We start from the raw sequence: 12929 nt of genomic DNA on the forward strand, positions 1-12929 counted from the left end.
GTCTGAAGTTCTTCGCCTCATTTGTGTCTTTCCCTTCTTTAGGTATGACAATTATGTTTGCTTCAGCCATTGAGGGTGTCATGCGTCCAGTCTGGACACATTCCGTGAATACCTGTTTCAGTGTCTGTTTTAGAGTGAGCATGTACTGCTTGTAGAAGGCAGCTGTGAAGCCATCCGGCCCCGGTGCCTTATAGTCTTTGAGGTTTGCCGTGGCTTTCTCTATCTCATCCTCCGTTATGGGCTGCTCTAAGATGTCGCGTTCTCGGTCTGATAGTGTGGGTGTGGTTATGCTTCCTAGCAGCTCCTTTCCCCCATCCTCCTTGAGTGTGTCGTCTCTGGTGTACAGTTCCTCATAGAAGGCTCTGAAGACCTCCAGGATGTCCTTGTTAGCAGTCTGGGACTTGCTGTGTCTATCTTTGATTGCGTCTATCGTGTGCTGTTTCTGTTTCCCCTTTAGGTAGGACGCTAGGTTTTTGCCCACCTTGTTTGCAGTACAGAGGTTGATAGACTTGTATTTATTAATCCAGGTCCCTGCTCTCTCACTCAGTATTCTGTTAAGTTCGTACTTCCGTCTAGTGAGGTTCGTGAGTGTGTTGCTATCTTCCAGTCTGGCTATGTGGCTGTTCTCCAGCTCTTTAATCTCTTTCTCTAGATCTTCAATTCTCTTGTTCCTTCCTCTGTTCATCCTGCCCTTAATGGTCATTACAGTACCCCTGATGGTGGCTTTTAGGGCGTCCCATAGTACTTCCCTGTTTGTCTCTGATGTGTCATTTATTAGCAGGTATTCCTTTATTGCCTCTTCTATCTCAGCCTTCGCTGAGGCGTGTTGGAGTAAACTGTCATCGAATCGCCATCTGCGGGTTGGCTTTTCGTTGTGCTTGCCTGATAGGGTTAGGCTTATGTGCGAGTGGTCTGATACTGATCTGGGGCCTATCTCCGTGTGGTCTATGAGGTGGGTGTGTGTTTCTGACATTAGGATATAGTCTATCCGGCTGTATGAGTTGTGTGGGTTGGAATAAAATGTGTATTCTCTGGCATCCGAGTTGCTTAGGCGCCATGGGTCTTTCAGTCTTAATTTGGAGCATAGATTCTTTAGGATGTTGGGATTGTTTGTTGACTGGCTGGGTCTGTGTGGGTGTTTGTCGATCGATGGATCAAGAACTTGGTTCATATCTCCTGCAACGATCAGTAGGTCATCAAGCGGTAGGGTGTGTAGTTGTGCTCCTACCCCTTCCCAGAATGGTTTGTCCTCGCAGTTGGGGCTGTATATGTTTGCTACGTGGAATGTCTCCCCCGCTCTTCTAAGTGTGGTCACAAGTGTTCTTCCTTGGGTGTCTGCCTGTGAGTCTACCACTGCTATGTTGGAGTTTCTGCTGATGATTGTTACCACCCCGTTCTTCTTGTTCTGCACAGGTGATCCCACTACCTCCCCTATCCAGTTTGCGCTTATGCGCCTAATGTCTGCTGCTTCCAGTCTCGTTTCCTGGAGCACATATATGTCACTTTTTTGTTTCCTAAGGTGTTCGAGTACCTTCCTCCTTTTCACTGGGCTGTTAAGACCCTTGATGTTTAGGGACACTATCTTAATGTCAGCCGTGATGCTGCTCTTGTTGCTACTCTGGTTGCTGTGTGTCATTTGTGCGTCTCTGTATTTCGCGGCTTATGTGTCCCTTCTCTGTGCGCTTCTCGTGTCCGTAGTGTGCGTGGATCTGTGTCTCTACGCCTGCGTACGCATTTGTTGCTCCAAGGTGTGAGTAGATAGAGAGAAAAGTAGTGGCACCCCCCCGTCCCCCCAGCCCCCTCCCCACCCTCCCTTCCCTCCCCCCGCCCTCCCATACTTGCTGATTGGGTGTGCGACGACAAAGTTCCTCTGCCCCGCATCATCCCTGAGGTAGAGTTTGTTCTTCCATTGGTGAAGCCTTTGAGGTAGTTGAGAATAAAAAAGAAAAGAAGAAGACACAACAGAACACAGTCCTCATCTGTCTCTGTGGCATCGCCAAGTGGCTTGTTCGCGTGGTGGTGGACAGACCTGGTGTATCCCGTTGTGTCCGCTTGGGTCTAGTTCAGTTTTGTCTGTCCTGAGCCTGGTGAGGTATATATGTTGTCTTGTAATTTTTGGTCCATGATGTATTTTACTCCAGATGGCCGTTCACGTCAGGTGAGGCGCTTCTTTTCGCTGCTCCGGCGTTCTTTGTTTGCTCCATCTCCTCTACTGGCGGACCTTGCAAGTAGTTCCTTAGGTCCCCTGGACACTCGAAAAACATTGTTTTCCATTTGTCTGTTACTTTAAACCGGGCGGGTGCAACAAAACTGAAGGTGGCGCCTCTTTTACGCAGGGCTTCTCTGAGGGCCAGAAATCCTTTTCTTAGCTCTACAGTTGGCTTTGAGTAGTCCTGGGTCAGCACGATCTTGCTCCCCTCCCACCTAAGGTTTTGATTTTTCCTGGCAAAAGCGAAGATGGCGTCTGTTTGGCATAATCTGAGCGGGTTGCATATTATTGCCCTTGGCCCTTTGCCTGTCGTTGGTTTTCCTGCTGGTACTCTGTAGGCTTTTTGCACTTCGAAACCTCTCTCAAAAGTGATGCCTGTGAGCAGGGGGATCATCTCCTCTAGCATGGCAGCACACGAGCCCGCCTTATCTTCTGCCCCTTCTGGTACGCCCAGGATCCTTACGTTGCCTCTTCTTGCCCTATCGTCCTTCTCCGCTAGCTGTTTTTGTATGTTTTTAGTGGCTTTCTGCAGCTCCGCTATGGCCTTGGTGTTTTCACTTGTGTCGCCCTCCACTGAGCCTATTCGGCTCTCTGCTGCCTCCATTCTTTTTTTTTTTTTTTTTTTTTTTTTTTTTTTTAAAAACCTTTATTCGAGTATGCAATAAAATACAAGGATGGGCCTACAACCACACGGGCCAGCCGCTAAAGAGGAGAAAATACACAATATACACTTCCGTAGCGGTAACGATCAATCGTCAATGCAATACTCCATATAATATACAGAACAAAAACAGATTTTGTTTTATAAAAAAGAACAGACACACAAAAAAGGCGAAAGTGTATTACTGAAGGTCAGCCCAAAGGACGGGAGGGGACAGCAACAAAAATGGAATCAAAGCTATAAGCTCCAAAGAGCCCGGATGGGGGGGGGGGACGGGGCACGAAGGAGAAAAAGAAGGGGGGGGGGGAGCCGGAAAACCAGCACAACCCCTATATGCAAGGTTCCAAGAACGCTCGCCTAAGGAGACCGGGAAAGCTCAATGTCATCCACAAGGGGAGGAGTACAGATGGCACCACGATATTCATTCCATTGACCCCACACCCTAGTCCATGCCCTGGGTCTGCCCCTAGCCACGTAGACAGTCTTCTCACGGAACATAGACCAATGCATGTTGTCTTCCCATTTCGATAGTTCAGGGGGCTTGGAGGCCCCCCAAAGTTGAGCAATATCTCGCTTCGCAACCATATAACCCAGGGTGGCCCACCTAGTCTGGGCCACCGAGCAGTCAGTGGGCTCCCAAACATTCAAAAGACAACGACGAGGTTCCGGACACAAGGACACCCCTGTCACCACAGCCATAACCTCAAGCACAGCCGTCCAGTAAGCAACCACCATCGGGCATTCCCAAAGAATATGTAGGAAAGTCGCACTCAAACCACATCCACGCTTACACAACCCATCGGAAGAAAAACCCATCACAAGCAAACGAGGTCCCGTAACATACACCCGATGAAGGATCTTCAATTGGACCAAACGGAGACGAGCCGGGATAGCCACCTCTTTAGGAGAAGAGAGGGCCGACTGCCAATCCTCGTCATCAAGCTCCAAACCATCACGAACCCATGCCTCCCGGAGTCGAAACAACAGATCAGTCCGATTATTAATCAGTTTCTTGTAAATCAGGGAGATAGTGCTGTCAGGAAGATGTCCGTCAAGGACACGGTCTTCAAGGGGAGAAGAATCAGGCGGAATCTCACCAGGAGCAAATACAGCGGTCAAGGCGTGGCTAACCTGTAGGTATCGAAAGAATTCCCGACCACTCAAGCCATATTCAGCCTGGAGGGCCTGAAATGTTCGCACAGAGCCCTTGGAATACACATCTCCCACTTTAGAAATTCCAATCATGTCCCAGCGATCGAAACCCTTGGTAGACCAAAGACCGCCCAGACGTTCGGAAGCATAAAGCGGCGTGGCTAACGTCAAGCGATCCTCCCAGCCCAGGCTCCGAGTCGCGGCCCGCCACACCGCCAAAGCAATCGACGTAGGACCCACAAGATGGCGCCCAGCAGGGCGAGAGTAAAGCACTCTGTTAAAGTCACCTCCCGGAAGCTGAAGTCTATCCATCTCAAACGCCGGATTACTACCCGGCGAGAACATGATGTGGTTGATAGCGGACAAGTGTGAGGCCCAATAATACCTCTTAATATCGGGGAGTGCAATGCCACCGTCATACCAAGGAATGGAAAGCTTAGCAAGAGCAATACGCGGGCGTCCATCCCAGACAAGTTGTCTCTGAAGGGTCTCGATCTCCCGAAAATAGGACTGAGGGACAGGATCATAATAATTCTGGAGAGCGTAAAGAAACCTCGGTAACGACATCATCTTAAACAGGGCTGCCCGACCAAGGGGAGACAAGGGAAGCCTGCGCCAACGAGCAACGTCCAAACGCAGTCGAAGCAACGGAGGAAGGAGATTACGATCAAAGCGAAGAGACGAGTCCAGAGTAACGAAAACTCCCAAGTATTTGAAACCATCCCGGGCCACCTGAAGAGGGAGCCTGCTCGGTAATGGAGGCAAGACACCAGACAAAACATACACACAGGACTTGGTCCAATTGATTACGAGGCCCGAGTTAGCACCAAAGGACACAAGAACGTCAAATAAAACAGATAAAGACTTACGAGGGGAGGTAAGATACAAGAGGATATCGTCCGCATAGAGCGAGACTCGGTCCTCGAAGTCCGGGGCCCAGCGGATCCCTTTAAGGGACGGTTCCCAGCGGAGCCAGGCCGCCAACGGCTCAAGGGCGAGCGCAAACAGTAGCGGGGACAAGGGGCAACCTTGGCGGGTGCCCCTGCCCAGGGGGAAGGGAGCAGACACCCTACCGTTCACAACAACCTGCGCCAAAGGTTCCGCATACAATAACTTAATCCAGCTAATAAACTCGCACCCGAAACCAAATTTCTCAAGAGTCGCCCATAAATAAGGCCACTCCACAGTATCAAAGGCCATGGAGGCATCCAAGGACGCCAAAATGGCCGGTTCAGTCAGTAGCCCCGCCCTCGCTATCACGCCGTGAAGACGACGTAGATTCAAAGCAGTGTTGCGATGCGGGATAAAACCAGATTGATCCGGATGAACTAAGTCCCCAAGAACCGAGAGGAGTCGGGTCGCCAAAAGTTTCGCCAGAACCTTGGGTTCAACATTTAACAGGGAGATGGGTCTATATGAGGAACAAAGGTCGCGAGGTTTACCGTCTTTAGGGATGACGACTATCGTCGCCAAACGCTGATCATAGGGAAGGAGGTTACGCTCACGCGATTCCAAAAACATATCGCGGAGGTATGGCGCCATTTTATCGGGTCGCAACTTGTACAACTCAATAGGCAAACCATTTGGACCCAACGCCTTGCCCGAACGGAGCGAACGAATGGCAGTAGCTATTTCATCAACCGTAAAGGGGGAGTCCAAAGTGATACGGTCCAAATCAGAGACACAGGGCAATGCAATATCACGCAAAAGGAGGCGAGAGTCAGCCACATCCCTCACAGACGCTGCCTCCATTCTTGTGTTTGTGTTGTGGAGGTCTGCTCTTATGGCCGCCAGTTCGAGCTGCATGTTCTCCACTTTGAGTTTCGTCTCCTTCGCCACCTCATTGCCTTCGTTTATTTTCCTTAGGATGGTCTCAAGGGTGACTGTTTCGCCTCTGTTTTTTAGTGGGGATGCTTGGTTGTCTATTTTGGGATTTTTCTGGTCGCCCACCGTCTTCCCTTCGTTGCCTGCCATTGGCCTGATGCCCCTTCTGGATAGAATGTTGTCTCCCTTACCTTTCTTTCACAATCAATTGAGGGGGTGTGGGGGGGGGAGGTTATAGCGGAGCCCCGCTCCCAGCTCTGTGCTGCTTGTTTAGAAACAACTAAAGCACTTGGGCAAGTTTTATTTTTCTGTCCAGTGTACCAAGGCGCTAGGAGACTGTATATCTGGCCACTATGCCACAATTATGGAATTAGGTTGTATAGAGAAGCTCTCCGAATTTTAAATAGTGACACCTCCCAGTGTGTTGTCTTTGGGGTCTCACAATATTTGTTGACTATGTTGAAAGATTCGACAAAATACTTTAAAAAAAGAACACATTAACCAGCCCTGTCTAGGGGTAGAAGTAATTAGTTTATTGTGGAGATTTGTGGACAATTTTTTACTGCTTTATATTTTTCAACGATTTTAACGTTGTATTTATGTCTATATGGTTTTGTGCATTTTTACTGTGATTTTATGTATTGATTATGTTATTTGTGTTGGCTTCTATTTTAATGTATGAGCTTTGTTGCCCAAAATGCCGAATAACGTTTCGAAAGCATGAAGCTTTAATGGAACATGCTTAGGGTGTCTAAGGTAGAAGGTTTCTGTCCTGTACTGCTGCAAGGGGCTCTGGAAACCCCATAAATGCCAGGATGCCCTTGTCATGGATGACATCTTCAGCAATTCCTAGCTCTTTAGACAACAGATCCTTGCATTTTGGGATCTGTGCCCACAATGCTGACACACTCATTTCTCCTCCGAGCCCCTCCCCTTAAGGTTAAAGAACAGGTGAAGGACCTCACAGTATCAGGGATAGGATGAGGCTTCTGTGCACATGGTTAGATCATTGTGACATAAGGGCCAAAATAAAAGTGACAATACCAGATATACATGCGGTTGGGTGCTCGAGTCAGCGGAATACACCTGTATACATGAGGGGAAATTTCCATTAAACATTTATTGACATTTCTTTTTTTCTTTTTTTAACAAATCAAGCACTGAGTGTGTTTCATAACCAGCCGTGGCTAATCAGTTCAGGTGACTTTTCTTTCAAAGCACCGAGTTTGGGGAACATTCCACTGAGAGGGTGACATTTTGCCGCTTATAACAGAATTACTGCAAAATCATTACAAATATGGTTGATCGATAGGTTTTCTTGAATTGTTTAGCCATCATTTTTTCTAATGTTTTTCTTGCCTGGCACAGCACACAGAAGAGACACGTATCGTCATTGTATGTAGCAAAGACCAAAATGCTTCCGGCGCAGAGGCAATAAATCTAAATTCATATTTATAATTTCGTACCACAGGGTGTGCACACTTTCTAGAATCCTTTATGGCTGTACTCATATTCTGAGACCTCAGTCATTCTGACATAGGAAATAAATGCTTGGATGCAGCGTATTTCACCACAAAAATATATTTTGACTATCTGGGTCCAGCAACACCATGGCATTGCCATGGCCTTAAACACAAGTCACACACACACCTTATGAATCGTGATAGGTTGGCAGAAATTTACGATTTACACTTTTGGGGACCAAATGGAAATTAGGACCCCATACTAAACTGAGAGCATAAAAAAGAGCACACCACAGTATATTTATATATTACATATCTCCAATGTGACTTGCTGTTAACTGTAGTTCAAAACATTCACAGAAAATGATTCACGTCAAATCCAATTTTTACCACCTGGAGAACAAAACTGAGTTTTGAAAATCTGCAAAAACCAAGGTACACCAAAGAAAGTTGCATTCTTTAACCAAACTCTTACATTTATTTACCTGTGTTTGGGAAATGTGTTCCTTTCTTGACTGCAAAACAGAGTCCAAGTAACTGTGGACTGCCTACAATGATTCAGATTGGCTGTTAGCTGGAAGCCAGACTGGTCCTATTATGGTTGATTGAAAGGTGACCAATCAGGTTTCTTTTCTTTCACCAATCTGGTTGGCCACCTTTGCAGGCAATCAGATTATGACCACTTCCTAGACCCAGTTTTGTTAGCTGCTGCGGCGACACACAACAGTCCTTAAGTGAACTTTGTGAGCTGGCCACGCCTCCTGGGGGGCCAGTAATTCTTTTACCTGAATAGATGTGGATATTGATCCCACACAAATTGTGGTTTTGTGCTATTATTCTCAATCATGTCACCAAAAAATATACAAATGTGCTTGGCCCTGATTGCAACATCCTTATTAGGTTTCACCCTCTGTTACTTTCTGCGGATTTAGCTGTCTGCCTTTGAAATCCTGTTGTGAATAATACAATACATAGAAATGGCTTTGTGTGGCCACTTATGCATGACTTCATGGCTTTCTTGTCTATCTCACTTCTCTTCTGATTTGATCATGGATCCCCTCCCTGTTCTTGTGGTTGCATCGCCCAGGAACATGAAGGTCTCACCATGTTTTCACTGGATGGTATGTACCCTTCCACTGCTATTGTCAGATCTTGAATCGAGGTGCATATGAGGTACTATTTTCTCTCTGCCTACTTCCCTCAACCTCAGCTCTTATTTAAATCATCCTCCTTCCTCTCCCAATGCCCATCTTTTTATTTACCTTGCTTCAGCAACTTGCCCTCCAATCCCCTCACGTTTCAGCATGGCCTGCCACTCTGTCTGTGGGCTGCCATCCTAAAATGATTTTTTACCCATAGCAAGATGGCCGAACATGTGTGCACATGCGCACACATGAATGGAGGGCAACTTTAAATGAATGTTATTATATAAGAAGAGATTGCATCTAAAGATGGCTGCCGCAGATGACTAGATAAGTGGGGTGGCCATCTTGGGATGAGGTTTCTTAAACTAACAAAATGAATTCAAAGATATACGTGATCTTTAAAGGGAGTTTCTTATTTTTTAAGTAAAGTCATTCAAAGATGCGCGCTGCAGATGTGTGCGTTCTTTTTCTAATGGATTTCTTAAAGTTTAACAAACGCCATTCAGATGGCCACCGTGGATGCTAGTGTAGTCTTTCCAGACATGTTTGAATGGGGCTTCATACAATATAACAAATAGATTTCAAGATTGCTGCCACAGGTGCTCGCACATCAGCCACAGTCATCTTGGTATACACAACAATAAAACAAGTATTAGCAAAGACTATATTCAACATAACTTTATTAGGACTAAAAACGATAGACCATAAAAGTACACAGAAATATCATACATAGCAATAATCAAACATGGAGAGGAGGGCGGTGAACTTAAGAGGCTACGCAAAAAGCAGTTTTCCTCTGCGAATCGCATTTTCTAAAATCCCATACTCCTGCTCCCTAAGTAGCTACACTGATACATTGAGAATTATAAACTTTCAGAGGTGGAGACACAGTCCCTCTAATTTGCGGTCTAATAAGATTGCAGACTGTGCCCGCAGTTTTACTTACTTTGACAGGCACAATGAGGATTCCATGACCCTGTAGAACTTAAATTTAAACCTACATAGAAAAAGTTCTCAACAGTCCTCGAAACTTGCCCATTAATTCTAATTTTGTTTTGCCTTAATTTACCCGGGCCACAGTACATGATGTACGACTAGGACTAATTAGTGTTGAGATTCAAGTTATGCATAAATGATGCAAAGCAGTCTACCTGATGTCTCAGTGTTTTAGGGGTCAGGGCTAACAATAAGGCGTTGTCCGCATATAGTAAAGCGGGAATAGGAGAGCCTGCGATTCTGGGTATGTCTGTATGGGAAGAAGATGAGTGAGCTTTAATCCTATAATGTATAAAATAAATAATAAAGGAGCCAATATGCAACCTCCACTTTTTAATGGGGAATTCAGACGAAGGTTCCCCAAGAGAATTTAGGCAGGTCCATGCTGAAATGTTTGAGTGCAGGCAGTATAAAAAATTTACCAGAGGGTGGTACACGCCTTGATCCGGCAACATTAGGCAAAGTTTGGTTTTGTTCACTGTATCTAAGGCAATGGATAGATCCATGAAAGCTAAATACATAGGGGGAGCGTCTACCCTTGGTGTATTTAGAGATGGTCAAAGCCAGATTCAGGCATTGTTCGTTAGTTCCAAATTTAGGCCTAAATCCAAATTGAAAAGGGGAAAGTAGGTCCTTATCAGCTGCCCATTCAATTAGGCCTGACCCGGCCAATGATTTTGATTGTGCTGCCGATAAGAGAAATGGGCCAATAGCACTTAGGCGACTTATGATCACCCTTTTGGAATATGGGTAATATTATTGCAGTAGACCATGAGGATGGAATAGAGACAGATAGGTAAGTGTTAAAAGCATTTGTGATGAGGGGACCCCAAATTTCGGGCATGGATTTCATCAAATCCATTGGTACCCCATCTGGGCCAGGAGCTTCCCCCGGTGAATGGCCGACTCAACTTCCTCCAGAGTTATGAAAAGAGGGGGAGTTCTGTAATCTATTATGGCGAGGAGCAGAGATAATTGGCACGTCCTCTGTGTAATAAATTGAGGCAAAGTGGCTAGCCCAGTACACACCAGGGTTATTGTTTTGAAGAGACGGAATGATGGAAACATTTCTGGACTGAATTATTTTAACAAGGTCCCACAAGGATTTACTATACTTTCTCCAGGACACATGCTCCAAAAGTTCCCAGTCTTGGTTGTATACTTCCCTTTTCCTATTAGCTAGAGCGATTTTGTACTCTGTACGAGCCAAGTAAATATAGGTCTTATTCCAAGGGCAGGCAGTTACGGCTTTCCTCGGCTTCCTATTTGCCAGGGAACAAACCCCATTGAACCATATTGGGTCCATGTTTGGGCTACGAATTGGCTTAAGCATAGAGTTCCTAATTATGTGAATTAAACTATTCTAGTGAAGCGCCATAGATTCTTGTAGATTTTCACCTAGGCAGCAGAGGAATTTTTTAAAGTGTAACTTAAGTAAAGCGGCAAGTGACTCTTTAGGGTTTTTCAAGTATCACTGTATTGCATGCTCCCCCGAGAATGTTAAATAAGTCGACCAGACCGTGGGCAGTAAGATATTTATAAAGCTCTACGCCCTTTGCATCTTGCAGAGTACAGTGCCTATTTGTGACAGAATCTAATGACTTAAGGCCCCGGTTAATCTTGGCATTAAAGTTGCCACAAAGATAAAAAATTGGGCTTGAGAATCACCATTATCCACCTTAGATTGTAGCATTGAGAAAATCATTATTATACAAATTTATCAGATAAAAAAACATATTTGTCTTTGATACTCATATTATAAATGCTAAAAAGGCAGAGGAACTAGAAAGTATCTGTGATACTTCTACCTGGAGGCTTAAAAGTACCCAGGTAGCTAATCCGCCGACTGCACAGCCATGGATGGAGGGAATAATAAGACTCGAATAACAGTAGTAGCCCTCAAAGTGTGGGGGGGCAATAAGCCAGCTTTCCAGCAACAGGATTAAATCAAATTTAGAAACATGCCCTCACATTCCAACTAAGTTCAGAAAGAGTTCTGTGGTGGGTGTACATAGTATGAGTGCGGGTTGCGACTGCCATTAACTCTGGCAGTAAGTAGGAATAATTATGTCTGTGGGGTTGTCATTCTGAGGTAAAGTACCAGAGGAATCAGGTGTTAAAACTACGTTTGGGCCTAAGAATCAATCCAAGTCGGATAGAGCCTCAAATCTATTAGATATAAATAAGGGGCACGATACAGGAGAAAAACTCTGTGAGGCCTGCGGTGCCACCAGGACATTAGAAGATGTTTGGCTAATAGTGGCTATCGGGGCTAGTTATCTCGATTCATATTAAGAACCCTGTGAGAGTTAGGAGAAGCTGTATCGTAAACACTGCGGGTGAAAGCTGAATTGGGTGGGCATGGGCGTCCGCAGGGGGGGGCAAGGAGGGGCACTTGCTCCCCCCCTGGAGCGCCCCTCCTTGCCCCCCCTGTGGACGCCCACGGCGGAGTGGTCACTGATAGTTAAGAGAAACAGTTCCTTTCATCTCCGTGTGAGAGGCCCTGGCCTGGGAGGAGCACAGGGGCTGAAGCAGAGCGAAGCCTGCGTCGTCTCACTCAGGAGGCCATGAAAGATTCACTTAACACCTATTTTACAAACGCCTTTTGTCGGTAATTCTGGGCCCTGCAGGGAGCAGAGCTGCTCCCCGCCAGAGCCCTCAACTCCCTGAGTGGGTGCCTCGCACTCCTCCTCACAGCCCATTGTCATTCTGTCTGTGGCCGATTGTCACATACACAATGACAATGGGCAGTTTGAGCTGCCAAAGCATACTTCCCACCCTAGAACCTCTAAAGCGGCTGGCGAGTGCTTGTTGTTTTAACTTGCCTGAGCGCTTGGCTGGGGTTCCTTAAATAACTTATTTTGCTATCACATTTTCGAACAACGAAGCATATTTGTGTCGGAACCACGGTTAACTCAGCTGCAGCCAGTAAATTAAAGACAGAGACTTTTTTTATTCCTTTCTTAGATGCTAAATTAGCTTCATGTAGTATGAGAAATAGCCCGTACCCCGTAAATACCTTTATGTTGCTGTCACCTTTTTGCGTTTCCTGCCCGTGCTCTAACGGCATTTCTGATCGAGTCAAGGCGCATTCTTCCATAGAGCCGCCATTGATTGTCTTCATATACTCGGCCTAGGTTCAGCAGTCTCTGGAAGCCGATTACCTGTTTCCGTGTGTTTGAAGTTGCAGTACTTGCTTTTTGACTGCCATTCTCTATTCTCTCAGGTACTATACGAAGTCATTTATTTTTTTGAATAGTTTAATCACAGACCTGTTCTTATTTGCTACAAAGAACTTGGTATACGTTTGGTTAAAGGTTTAGAGGGATTGCCAATCTTGCACACAGGGTCGCCGCTGTCGGTAGCGTGGGTGGTACTGATAGGGGGAGAGGGGTAAATGGAGGACTACAGGGACACACAGGCAGGTTATATGCATTGTACTGGCAAGGAGAAAGAATACATGGAGGGATTCCGTTTTG

The sequence above is a fragment of the Lissotriton helveticus genome, chromosome 2_1 (genome assembly GCF_964261635.1).
Source record: "Lissotriton helveticus chromosome 2_1, aLisHel1.1, whole genome shotgun sequence".
NCBI lineage: Eukaryota > Metazoa > Chordata > Amphibia > Caudata > Salamandridae > Lissotriton > Lissotriton helveticus.